The sequence below is a fragment of the Sciurus vulgaris genome (genome assembly GCF_902686455.1).
Source record: "Sciurus vulgaris genome assembly, chromosome: 5".
NCBI classification, from domain to species: Eukaryota; Metazoa; Chordata; class Mammalia; order Rodentia; family Sciuridae; genus Sciurus; species Sciurus vulgaris.
Genome location: NC_136465.1, coordinates 147,826,124 through 147,839,915, shown reverse-complemented (window position 1 = coordinate 147,839,915; position 13,792 = coordinate 147,826,124). Strand labels below are relative to the sequence as shown.

Genomic DNA, 13,792 nt, shown 5'->3' with positions numbered 1-13,792 from the left:
ATGTGTTATATCAAATAAATTGATTTCCATATGTAGAACCATCTGACATCTTATGAATAAGTCCCACTTGTCCATAGTATATGGTCCTTTTAATGTATTTTTGTGTTTGATTTGCTAGTACTTTGTGGAATATTTTTGCATCTTTATTTATCAGGGATATTGGCCTGTAGTCTAATTGTACTGTTTTTGTTTGGCTTTAGTATCAAACTAATGCTGGCTTCATGAAATTATTTTGGAATAGTTTATGTTTAGTTCAATTTTTGAAAGAATTTGGGAAGAATTGGCATTAATTCTTCTTTAAATGTTTGGCAAAATATACCAGTGAAGCCATCCGGTTCTGGACTCTTCTTTGTTTCTAGAATTTTGATTATTGATTGCTCTCTATACCAGTTATAGATCTATTCAGAATTTCTATTTTTATGATTTTGTCTCAGTAGGATATACATTTCTGGGAATACATCCATTTCTACCACATTATCCAGGATTTTTTATGTAATTTTTAAATGAATTGTATAGTACTTTTTGTCTTATCAACTATAGTAACTCCTATTTAAGTTATACATTATTTTTTTCTTTTTCAGTCTATAAGGGATTTTTCAATTTTGCTTATCCTTTGAAAACATCAACTCTGTTTCATTAATTAGTTTTGATGGTCCTTCATTTTAATTGTACCCTGATATTTATTATTCCTTTTGTCTGCTAACTTTAGGCTTAACTTTTTACTTTTTTCATTTATTGAGGCATGAAACTAGATTGTTTATTTGACATCTATCTTATTTTTAACATAGACATTTATCTCAGTAAACTTTCCTCAATATTCCTTTTGTGTATTGCATTAGTATTTCTACATTGTGGTTTTGCTTTCATTTGTCTCAAACTATTACCTAATTTCCTTTTTATTTCTTCTTTGGCCCAATGATTGTTTAAGTGTGTTTTGTTTAATTTCCACACATTTGGGAATTTTTCAATTCACCCTTTGCTATACTGTTATGGTCAGAAATGACCTGGTATGATTTTGTCTTCTTACATTTATTGACATTTGTTTTGTGGATGTGAGGTGATTACTCATGGTGAGAATGTTTTCAGCTGCTGTGTATCTGCTAGTTCCATTCAGTATTGTTCTAATCTTTCCACCTCCATTTTCACAAAATCAAGAAATATGGATGCTCTACTCATAATTGAGAATGTGCTATTTCATTATTCCAGTCTCATTGTATTGATCTCTATTTATCCCTTCCATTTGTTCAAGCTTTGCTGCATATGTTTACCATGCTTATGTTGAGTGCATATATATTTAAAAATTTTATCTTCAGGACCACATTTCTTATTACATTTACTCCTCCGTTTTTTTCTTTTGACTTCTTCTAACTTATAATCTGTTTTGTCGTACTTATAACCACCTCTGTTCTCTTGCTTATTATTTACAGGGGATATCTTTTCAGTTTAACTGTAAGGACAAGACACGAGTAGACTGAAAATTATGGGATGGAAATATATATGGTTATAAGTACGACAATTGATGAATGGATAAAGAAACTGTGGTATATGTACACAATGGAATATTACTCAGTCATGAAGAATGATAAAATTATGGCATTTGCAGGCAAATGGATGAAATTGGAGAATATCATGATAAGTGAGATAAGCCAATCTCAAAAAACCAAAGGACGAATGATCTCACTGATAAGCAGATGATGACATATAATGGGGGGGTGGGAGGGATGGGGGGAAGGAAAAAAATAACAGAATGAATCAAACAACATTACCCTATATAAATTTATGATTACACAAATGGTATGCCTTGACTACACATACAAACATAGAAACAACATGTATCCCATTTGTTTACAATAAAAAAGGAGCATTTAAAATTAAAATTAAAATTAAAATTTGCATAAATAAAAAAGTTTATGTTTGTGAAATAATTCATTCTTTTCTATGGATTTTAATTGCAACATTGTATTTTTGTATTAATGTAAATCTATTTCTGAATTTTCTCTTTGGGCGGAGTCATCTATTTTTAAATCAAAAACAAATTATATTAAATAAACTGTATATTTTAACATAAAAAAAGGTTACTTTTTTCTCAATGATATCTCCATTTTCCCCTTCATTTATCAGTGAGCCCTAATTATTCCTATAGTTGTTGGAATCACCCAATTACACAATGGGTTGGCATTCTGTTGATACTTTTTTACCAACTGCAATTTGCTTAATGTATTATATGCATGCTAATTATTTAATGACTAAGTTAAATAATGATATTTCTATTTACTTAAACTTATATATGATTTGCTAGGGAGAGTATATACTTAAAACAAAGCCTTGCGGTATGGGTTGGGAAATGTTTCACGTTTCTTATCGCTAATAATGTAATGCTCTAACATGATTAAGTGTATTCCGCCACTGAAATCTTTCAGTGTTTTTATTCATTACACCAAATATTGTAGAGTTTCACTTAATGTGTTATCCATGGAAAGTAGGAAACATTTATAATAACTTCTTGGAAATAATCAGCAAAATACTTCTACTGTGACCTAATATTACAGTGTTCAACATGATTTATCTGTTTTCTCAGATATGTCCTCCACATTCAATACAAAAACCAACTTAACGAATTTAAGATATTGTAATTTTTTTTTAATCTCCCCATTAATCCATCTATAGTGGAACTCAAACTAAATTTTACATTGCTTTACTATTAAATTATTTGAAAAGTTAAACTTGGAATGTTATTTTGACACTTTTATAACATACTTTTATTTATTTATTTATTTATTTATTTATTTTTATTTTTTTATTGTAAACAAATGGGATACATGTTGTTTCTCTGTTTGTACATGGCGTAAAGGCATACCATTTGTGTAATCATAAATTTACATAGAGCAATATTGTTTGATTCATTCTGTTATTTTTTCCGTTCCCCCCACCCCTCCCACCCCTCTTTACCCTCTATACAGTAGTTCCTTCCTCCATACTTGCCCCCCTCCCTAACCCTAACTCTAACCCTTCCCTCCCCCCCATTATGTGTCATCCTCCACTTATCAGCGATATCATTCGTCCTTTGGCTTTTTGAGATCGGCCTATCTCACTTAGCATGATATTCTCCAATTTCATCCATTTGCCTGCAAATGTCATAATTTTATCATTCTTTATGGCTGAGTAATATTCCATTGTATATATATATATATATATACCACAGTTTCTTTATCCACTCATCAATTGAAGGGCATCTAGGTTGGTTCCACAGTCTGGCTATTGTGAATTGAGCAGCTATGAACATTGATGTGGCTGTATTTCTGTAGTATGCAGATTTTAAGTCCTTTGGGTATAGGCCAAGGAGTGGGATAGCTGGGTCAAATGGTGGTTCCATTCCAAGTTTTCTAAGGAATCTCCACACTGCTTTCCATAGTGGCTGCACTAATTTGCAGCCCCACCAGCAGTGTATGAGTGTACCTTTCTCCCCACATCCTCGCCAACACCTGTTGTTGCTCGTATTCTTGATAATCGCCATTCTAATTGGGGTCAGATGGAATCTTAGGGTGGTTTTGATTTGCATTTCTCTTATTACTAGAGATGTTGAACATTCTTCCATATGTTTGTTGATTGCTTGTAGATCTTCTTCTGTGAAGTGTCTATTCATTTCCTTAGCCCATTTGTTGACTGGACTATTTGAATTCTTGGAGTAGAGTTTTTTGAGTTCTTTATAGATTCTGGAGATTAGTGCTCTATCTGAAGTATGATTGGCAAAGATATTCTCCCACTCTGTAGGCTCTTTCTTCGCATTGCTGATAGTTTCCTTTGCTGAGAGAAAGCTTTTTAGTTTGAATCTATCCCAGTGGTTGATTTTAGCTTTTATTTCTTGTGCTATGGGAGTCCTGTTAAGGAAGTCTGGTCCTAGACCAACAAGGTGAAGATTTGGACCTACTTTTTCTTCTATAATCTGCAGGGTCTCTGGTCTGATTCCAAGGTCCTTAATCCATTTTGAGTTTAGTTTCGTGCATGGTGAGAGATATAGGTTTAGTTTCATTCTGTTGCATATGGATTTCCAATTCTCCCAGCACCATTTGTTGAAGAGGCTATCTTTTCTCCATTGCATATTTTTGGCCCCTTTGTCTAGTATGAGAAAATTGTATTTATTTGGGTTTGTGTCCGTGTCCTCTATTCTGTACCATTGATCTACCTTTCTATTTTGGTACCAATACCATGCCGTTTTTGTTACTATTGCTTTGTAGTAGAGTTGAAGATCTGGTATTGCAATACCCCCTGTTTCACTCTTCCTGCTAAGGATTGCTTTAGCTATTCTGGGTTTCTTATTCTTCCAGATGAATTTCATAATTGCTTGCTCTATTTCTGTAAGGTACGTCATTGGGATTTTAATTGGAATTGCATTGAATTTGTATAGCACTTTAGGTAGTATGGCTATTTTGACAATATTAATTCTTCCTATCCAAGAACATGGAAGATCTTTCCATCTTCTAAGGTGTTCTTTAATTTCTTTCTTTAGTGTTGTATAGTTCTCATTGTAGAGGTCTTTCACCTCTTTTGTGAGATTGATTCCCAAGTATTTTATTTTTTTCAAGGCTATTGTGAATGGGGTAGTTTTCCTAATTTCTCTTTCTGAAGATTCATCACTTATGTATAAAAATGCGTTGGATTTATGGGCATTGATCTTGTAACCTGCTACTTTACTGAAATCACTTATGAGTTCTAAGAGTTTTCTGGTGGAATTTCCTGGTTCCTCTAAATATATAATCATGTCATCAGCGAACAGGGATAGTTTGAGTTCTTCTTTTCCAATTCGTATCCCTTTAATTTCTTTGGTTTGTCTAATTGCTCTGGCCAGAGTCTCAAGAATGATGTTGAATAGAAGTGGTGAAAGAGGGCATCCCTGCCTTGTTCCAGTTTTTAGGGGGAATGCTTTCAGTTTTTCACCATTTAGAATGATATTAGCCATGGGCTTAGCATAAATGGCCTTTACAATGTTAAGGAATGTTCCCACTATCCCTATTTTTTCTAGTGTTTTGAGCATGAAGGGGTGCTGTATTTTATCAAATGCTTTTTCTGCATCTATTGAAATAATCATGTGATTCTTGACTTTAAGTCTATTAATATGGTGAATTACGTTTATTGATTTCCTGATGTTGAACCAACCTTGCATCCCTGGGATGAAACCCACTTGATCATGGTGCACTATCTTTTTAATATGTTTTTGTATGCAATTTGCTAAAATTTTGTTGAGAATTTTTGCGTCGATGTTCATTAAGGATATTGGTCTGAAATTTTCTTTCCTTGATGAGTCTCTGTCTGGTTTAGGTATCAATGTGATATAAACAACCTAACACTACAGCTCAAAGCCCTAGAAAAAGAAGAACAGACCAGCATCAAAAGTAGTAGAAGACAGGAAATAGTTAAACTCAGAGCTGAAATTAATGAAATTGAAACAAAAGAAACAATACAAAAAATTGACAAAATAAATAGTTGGTTCTTCGAAAAAATAAACAAAATTGATAAACCTTTAGCCACACTAACAAAGAGAAGACAAGAGAAAACCCAAATCACTAAAATTCGGAATGAACAAGGCAATATCACAACAGACAGGATTGAAATACAAAACATAATTAGAAGCTATTTTGAAAATCTATACTCCAACAAAATAGAAAATTTCGAAGACATCAACAGGTTTCTAGAGACATATGAATTGCCTAAGCTGAACGAGGAGGACATAAACAATTTAAATAGACCAATTTCAAGTACTGAAATAGAAGAAGTCATCAAAAGCCTACCAACAAAGAAAAGTCCGGGACCAGATGGGTTCTCAGCCGAGTTCTACAAAACCTTTAAAGAAGAGCTCATTCCAATACTTCTCAAAGTATTCCATAAAAACATACTTTTAAATAACAGTTGCTCATGGTTAATTATTAGAACTATTCACATATACTGTGGTTCTTCCAGGCACATCATTATCTTGAAGCTTATTGCCACTTAATAATAGACATTACTAGATTTGCATTGGACACTGACATCAAATATGAAGTTTTATATGTCTACTGATAGTGAAAGAGAATTGTTGATAGTGTCAAATTTCAATCTTCACTTTCCTTGCTGCAGAAACCCCATGTGTGTATATTATATCTTTGTCATACCAAATCACAGAATTCAGGATTCTCCTCCCAACCCACAGTGTACATATAAAACAAGCTAGAAATACTTGTTGAAATATTGAGCCACATTTTATTTTATTTTCTATGGAAATATAACCTTTCCCATTATAACAAGGATAGGAGATTTCCTTCTTGTGGTTTAGATTTACTATTAAAATTTTGCTAGATGAAGCTCTAATTAAAATCTTTTTATTTACTAGTAGTTTCTTTTCTAAATTGCAGATAAAAATTTAAAATAGAAAGGGGAAAATAATTTCTTAGGTGGATCTATAACACATGTAAAATTATCCCATTATATTCCAATCATCACAACCCTCAAATTAAGTTCAAATATTTAGATTTTTCTGATTATCAATTTTTAAGAGGAGCTTAACTTAATTATTATATTTATTAAACACTTTAATAAAACATTATCTTCATATTGGACAACTAGACATTTGATCATGTATTATTAATTAACCCTTAAATTTTAAACCTCAATTGTACAAATTTAACTGATTTTCATTAAAATTTTGATTAAGAAAAAAATTCTTTGAAGATACTCTACTTTAAATCTGAGTTAGTTCTGTATTTTATGATTAAAGGGATCTGTAGTGATATATACACACATATATATCTATATGTTTATATATATATATATACATGCACACAAATAGGTTATATAGGTTTGTTTAAAAATATATCAATTTTTATAATATAGGTTTTGAAAAAAATTGTACTAATAAACTTTTATTACTTCACATTTTCCCCAATATATTTGAAACAATACCATTTTTACACAGAACTTATTGACAGGCTATGAAACTACTATTTTGCATTGGATGATTTGGAAAAAAAATTAAATATTATAATTTCTACAAGAATGAACTATATTTTGTAGTATGACTTTTTGTTCGTTGTTTTGGTTTTATATTTTTTAAAGGCTGAAAATCCATACAGGAAATGGGAAATTGATTAAATATAGCATTCTATGCCACTTCACAGTTTAGACAAAAAGGAAAATTATTATGTCTTAAACACTGACTCTCTGTTGAGAATTTAGGTAAGCTATTTCAGCTTTAGTTTTCTATTTCCTGTATAAGAAATGCAGATATAAATAACCAAGAACAATTACATAAATATCTTCAGTGACTAACATGTTAAAGTGCTAAATATAAATGCACATTTTCCTTATTTATTAAGATAAAAGATAGCTGGATGTGGTGGTATACACCTGGAATCCCAGGATCTTGGAGGCTGAGTCAGGAGGATCAAAAGTTCAAGGCCAATCCTCAGCACTCTGGTGAAGACTAAGCAATTTATCTAGATCCTATCTCAAAATTAAAACAAACAAGCAAACAAACAAAAATGGTTGGAGATGTGGCTCAGTGGTAAAGAGCCTCTGAGTTAAATCTCCAGAACCACAAAAAAAAAAAAAAAAAAAAAAAAAAAAAAACCACAAAGATAAAAAGTATCAGCATTAGTTTGCCAGTTTTAAGGTGGTTAATATCATATCATTTTGCATTTGCACGAGATGTGTGAGATTTGTCTCCACATCCTTGACAGTACTTGAAGACTAGTTTTGCCATTCTAGTAAGTACTTGTGATTTTCATTTGCATTTTATTAGTGAGCATTTGTTCATACGCTTATTTATTGTTTCATGTAATTATCCTATTGAAATGAAGTGTCTGTTCAAATATTTTGATCATTTTTAAAGGTATTGTCTTCATGCCATGCTTATAATTGAGCTCTAAGAGTTCATTATTCAAGACTTTTGTCATATGTGTTTTGCTAATATTTTTTCCAAGTTATATTTTGTTCTTTTTCTTCAATGATAATTTAGGTTTTCAAGTATGCATCGGTTCTTAATTTCACTCAATTCCTTCAGATAATGTTTTCATGTGGTTACAAATTCTTTTTTAGAACTTGAAGTGACTATTGAAATCAAATTGTTTTTGGGAAGTAGTGTTTTCTTTGTTCTCTTTAGAAAATTCAAGATTTTTGATTTGTTCAAGTTTCTCTTTTCCATACCATATGTCTATATAGTGCATTTATTCTACTTAAGACCTATGTGCATCTTGGACTTAGACAATAATTCTATAATTTCTGAAATATCTACAATGATTACCTGTATTAAAACCACCTCACTTGTCAAATTCTTCTAGATTTGTTAAATCATCTACCTGACGAAGAATATGTGAGTTATTCCTAATTTGGAACTGTAATAGGTAAAGCTGCTATGAATATTTTTGTTTAAAAGTATTCATGCAAACAAAAGTTTTCATTCCTATGTAATAAATTCCCAAGAGTACAAATGAGAGGCTTGTAATTTTATATTTATTCTTATAAAAGACTGCCACACTGGTTCCTAAAGTGGCTGTACCTTTTTATATCCTCACCAGCAATATATGAATGATTCAATTTCTTTGCACCCTTGCCTGAATTTGCTGTTGTTACTATTTTTGTTTTGCTTTTATTTTACCCATTCTGATAAATGTAGTGGTATCTGATGGTAGCTGTAATTTGCATTTTCTTTTGGGATAATATTGTTGATCATATTTTTATGAACTTAGTTGTCATAATTATTCATTTGATTTTCTTTTTATGTTCTGATCTTTTGCCCATTTTGTATTCATAATGATTTTTGTTTCCATTTTTCCTCTTAAGTTTTTAAAGTTCTTTATATAGTCTACATAAAGGAGCAATGTCAGATACGTGTTTTTGCGAATATTTTTTCCTCTGGAGTTTATCATTTCAGTTTGTACATATCTTTGACAGAGAAAACCATTTTATTTTAACATGAGACCTATTTTGTACATTTTCTCACATATAGATTGTAGTTTTGTGCAGCCGAAGGACTCTACTGAACTCTAGGTCTTAAAGATTGTTTCCTATTTTCTTCTAAAAGTTTTGTGTTATATGTGTAAGTCCTTGACCCTTTTTGAGTTTATTTTTTGTTTATTTTACATAAACTGATAAAGCATATAGTTTATTTTTTTCTTCTCATTAGTTCTTGTTTGTTATACATAACATTAGATTTCATTGTGACATAATTATAAAAGCATAGAATGTCATTTGCTCTAATTCACTGCCCAGTCTGTTCCCTTTCCTTCCCTTCTCCCTCCCCCGTTCCCTTCCCTCTTCTACTGATCTTTCTGATGTTTTCTTTCAGCTGTGTTTCTTTGTTTTTATTCCTATCTTGTGAATATACATGATAGTGAGATTCTCTGTGATATATTTATGTATGCACAAAGTAAAGTTAGGTCAGATTCATTCCACTGTTCTTCCCTTAGCCCATCCCTCCTCCCTCTCCCTCAATCTGTTTCATCTAGTTCAACAATCTTTCTTCTATTTTGATGGAACCCCCTCCCTTTTTTTTCTTTCTTTCTTTCCCCGCCTTATTTTGGAATAGCATCTGTCAAAAAAACACTTGTCATTTGAGTTTTGAGGTCTGGCTTAATTCACTTAGCAAGATAGTCTCCAGTTCCATCCATTTACCACAAAATAGCTTATTTAGATGGAGGTATCAAAATTCATTATTTGTGTTGAAAAGTGAAATGAGAGCCAAATGGAAATAATATATCACAGGTAAAAAATAGCCTTTCTTTATTAATTTTTAATTTGTTCTAATTAGTTGTACATGACAGTAGAATGCATGTCTACATTTTTTTAAAAAATTAGTCCAACATTAGTTAATTTATTTTTAATGTGGTGCTAAGGATCAAACCCAGTGCCTCACACATGGTAAGCAAACACACCACTGAGCTACAACCACAGCCGCCTTGTATACATTTTGATAGATCATACATTACCTCCCATTCCCCTGATTATACATACTATTGGAAATAGCTTTTTAAGAGATAGAATTACATGATTCTTGGTGTGTGTGTGTGTGTGTGTGTGTGTGTGTGTGTGTTTATTTTCTGGCACTTTGCTAAGGAAGACTAAAAGTATTAGTGAATGAATTAATGATTTTCATCAAACTGTGAACCTAATGTCATATAATGAATGGTCAAAAGTTTTAAAAGCTGTTAATAAAGCATTACATTTGCAATAGAATATTTAATTCATCTTTTTTATTCCCACTACTTAGCACAGTGCCCATTCATTCATCATAGACTGACTAAACCGAATCAAATAAATATTAGCATGAGCAGTGCATCTACAGATACCCTACTTATTTCAGTGCTGACAAAAGACTGGCGTTCATGAGGTATTTAAAATACCTAAGCCACCATGACCTTTCAAAAATTCTAAATATAAGGCACCTTGTGAGGGGGAGAAAAAGGAGGCTGATTCTGGGTTTACACAGGTGCCAATCATGATGTTGTCAACTACAATATTTTACTGACTATTTTAGATAATGGCTATTAAACAAGTGCCAGAGTAGGTCCTAGATTCCACATTGACAGTCCCTTAAGGGTGGCTGCCAGAATGTAAGAATGTAAAAATGAAAAGAAAACAGGAGGAAAGAGAAGAAAAGGAGAAGAGGGAAGGGCATAGAGTTATTGAAAAAAAAAAAAAAAAAAAAAACAGTTGAGTAGTTTATATAAGACTCACTATAATCTGATACTCCATTAGATAATAAAATAAAATATTTACTTCAGTATTTTGAATTACTTCCTTCTAGAAGAATCAGGCACCAGTTTTCTCTGACAGTCTCATAAATACTAAGAAATTGACCATGTATGGGACTAGAAAAATAATTCCACGCAGAAAGTAATGCATGTCTGATGACCGTCGAGGTGATAAGTGGAAATTGGTAGGAGGAGAAATGATTCATCCCAACTTCATAAACAGGAGCAATGTAATGGGTCCAGGAGTTGTCAGTAATTATCAGCACATTTATACTCCTATCTCCCGATCTCCCACCAACACTTGCAGTCTTAATACCACTCAGTCTTACAACCAGCAGATAAAAATCAATCCCTAACTCTCTTCAAAAGAAAACCAGAATTTCCAGAAGAACTCCAGCATCATGGATGCTGTTCTCCACAGTGGTCTTACACCTTTGCTTTTCTCACCCACATTTCCCACCTTCCCAAACTCAGAAAACTTTCCCTTGAACCCTATGGAACTCAGTCAATACATCAATAAAATGCCACATGTCATTGACATGCTCTTTGCCATTCTCCTTACTCTTTCATTTTACTTAAAACCTTACTATCCCTTAGGGACTCTGCTTCTCTTACAGCTTTCCTAGGTGGTGGTTCTTTTTGCTTCAACATTTTAATTACTAAGGAGATGATCTGGGTAAATGAGGAGTGCTGTCTTCTATATTCTCCATTGCTGTTTCCAGACATTGTATCCCTCCTTTCCCTAAACAACCTCTTCCCCAACTCTAAATCCAGTGCTTGCTGCCTAACCATTTATGTCCCAGAAATCCATGTCCTTGGTCAGTATTCTGAATTCTTGTGGATTTTATGCATTCTTGTTAGCACTGCTTCTGTCAAGATTCTCACTAATTTCACTATCCACTCAAAGACTTTTCAACAAACAAAAAAACACAACAAAAAGTAGAAACAGAGCTGGAAGTAGTTAAAGTAGTAAAAGCAAATTTTAATTGGGAAAACATTGTGTAGAAATGGGCTCAATTCTGAATAGACATGAGAACTTATAGCCAAGAAACAAATTGTTGATGGAAATTGGTAGATGAGAGAGGAGATATCAAGGGTAGGGAAAACCTGGTTAAGCAGGCACAATACATTCCTTGCTGAACGCTTGCCAACATGATCATGTATCACCTGGAAGATGGTTGGGCATAGGGATTTAATCAGTTATCAAGGGTGATAGATAAGATAGTGAGGATGAAGATTCCAGATGAAACTGACCTAACACAATTTTTTGGTAAAATTGAGTTATTCAAAAATGAACACAGAAGTCCAAATGTTGAGTTAGTCAAGAAAATGGTTCAGAGGAGTCTGAATAAAGTTGGTCCAATACCCTGCCCTCTCAGTTCTAGTCCCTCTTCTCCTATGATATCACATTCCTGTAAGTGTTTCTGAAAATAATTTCCATGGCTGAAATTAATAGTCATTCTTATGAATAACTGTAGTCTTCCATTTGTTTCAGTTTTATGTATTCCAAATCTGACTACTGATTCTCTTTTCTTGTTCACTCCCTCTGATACCCAACTCACAGAATATTCTTCTCTACCACGAGAACCCCTAGTTCATTGATCCCAGTATTTTGTTTCCAGTTCCTCTATCAACTAGAGTACAATAATAAAAACAGAACCCACTTAAGTATTTATAACAGGGTATTTGTTAAAAAATGATGAAGACAGAAAGCAGGATATCACAAATCGATCCTGAGATTACCAACAGCAAGATCACTACCAGAGGCTCCAAAATGAAGCTGAATATCTCCTTCCCAGCCACTGGCTGCCAGAAACTCATTGAAGTGGACGATGAACGCAAACTTCGTACTTTTTATGAGAAGCGTATGGCCACAGAAGTTGCTGCTGACGCTCTGGGTGAAGAATGGAAGGGTTATGTGGTCCGAATCAGTGGCGGGAACGACAAACAAGGCTTCCCCATGAAGCAGGGTGTCTTGACCCATGGCCGTTCGTCTGCTACTGAGTAAGGGGCACTCCTGTTACAGACCAAGGCGAACTGGAGAGAGAAAGCGCAAATCTGTTCGAGGTTGCATTGTGGATGCCAATCTGAGCGTTCTTAACTTGGTTATTGTAAAAAAAGGAGAGAAGGATATTCCTGGACTTACGGATACTACTGTACCTCGTAGACTGGGGCCCAAAAGAGCTAGTAGAATCCGCAAACTTTTCAATCTATCCAAGGAAGATGATGTCCGCCAATATGTTGTCAGAAAACCCTTAAACAAGAAAGGTAAAAAACCTAGGACCAAAGCACCGAAGATTCAGCGTCTTGTTACTCCACGTGTCCTGCAACACAAATGCCGGCGTATTGCTCTGAAGAAACAGCGTACTAAGAAAAATAAGGAAGAGGCTGCAGAATATGCCAAACTTTTGGCTAAGAGAATGAAAGAAGCCAAAGAAAAACGCCAGGAACAGATTGCCAAGAGACGCAGGCTGTCCTCTCTGAGAGCTTCTACTTCTAAGTCTGAGTCCAGTCAAAAATAAGAATTTTTAAGAGTAACAAAAAAAAAAAAAAAAAAAAAAAAGATCACTACCAGATAGGAGAGACCAAAGAATGAGGCTACAATGCTAGAAATCAGGACACAATAGCACCCAGGGCAAACTGTTACATAATGAATCTGTATAGTGAGAATTATCTCCATAGATGTAAACTAGCACTTATGAATATGCCACATGAGGCTCAGGAAGAAACAACACAACCTACCCAACCTACCTTATTTCTTTATCAGTGAACCATGCCATAGTTGACATGGGAGTCTAAGTATAACCATCCTGAAATAAGTGGTAGGAAAGGAAGAGAAAGCAATGAATGCATCTGAGGACACAGACAGACAGAACCAGAGAAACCACATATTTTGCCACTCAGCATCCATGCTCAATTTTTGACCCATATCAAGCACAACTTCACACATAATTCAGTATCTTTGCCTAACATGAAACAACTATGCTTTGCACAAATGAAAATGCTGACACTCTCTCTTGAATTCAGAGGTATAACATATAACATCCAAATGGTCAAAGGGTCTACCTCTG

The 13,792-nt window shown here is 33.6% G+C and overlaps 1 pseudogene across 1 annotated transcript; it reads left to right on the top strand.

Moving 5' to 3' along the window:
* Positions 1–12,488: 12,488 nt before the first annotated feature.
* LOC306661270 (small ribosomal subunit protein eS6-like) lies at positions 12,489–13,272 on the top strand (annotated as a pseudogene). The gene has a single exon. The product of its transcript is annotated as a small ribosomal subunit protein eS6-like (transcript).
* Positions 13,273–13,792: the final 520 nt, after the last annotated feature.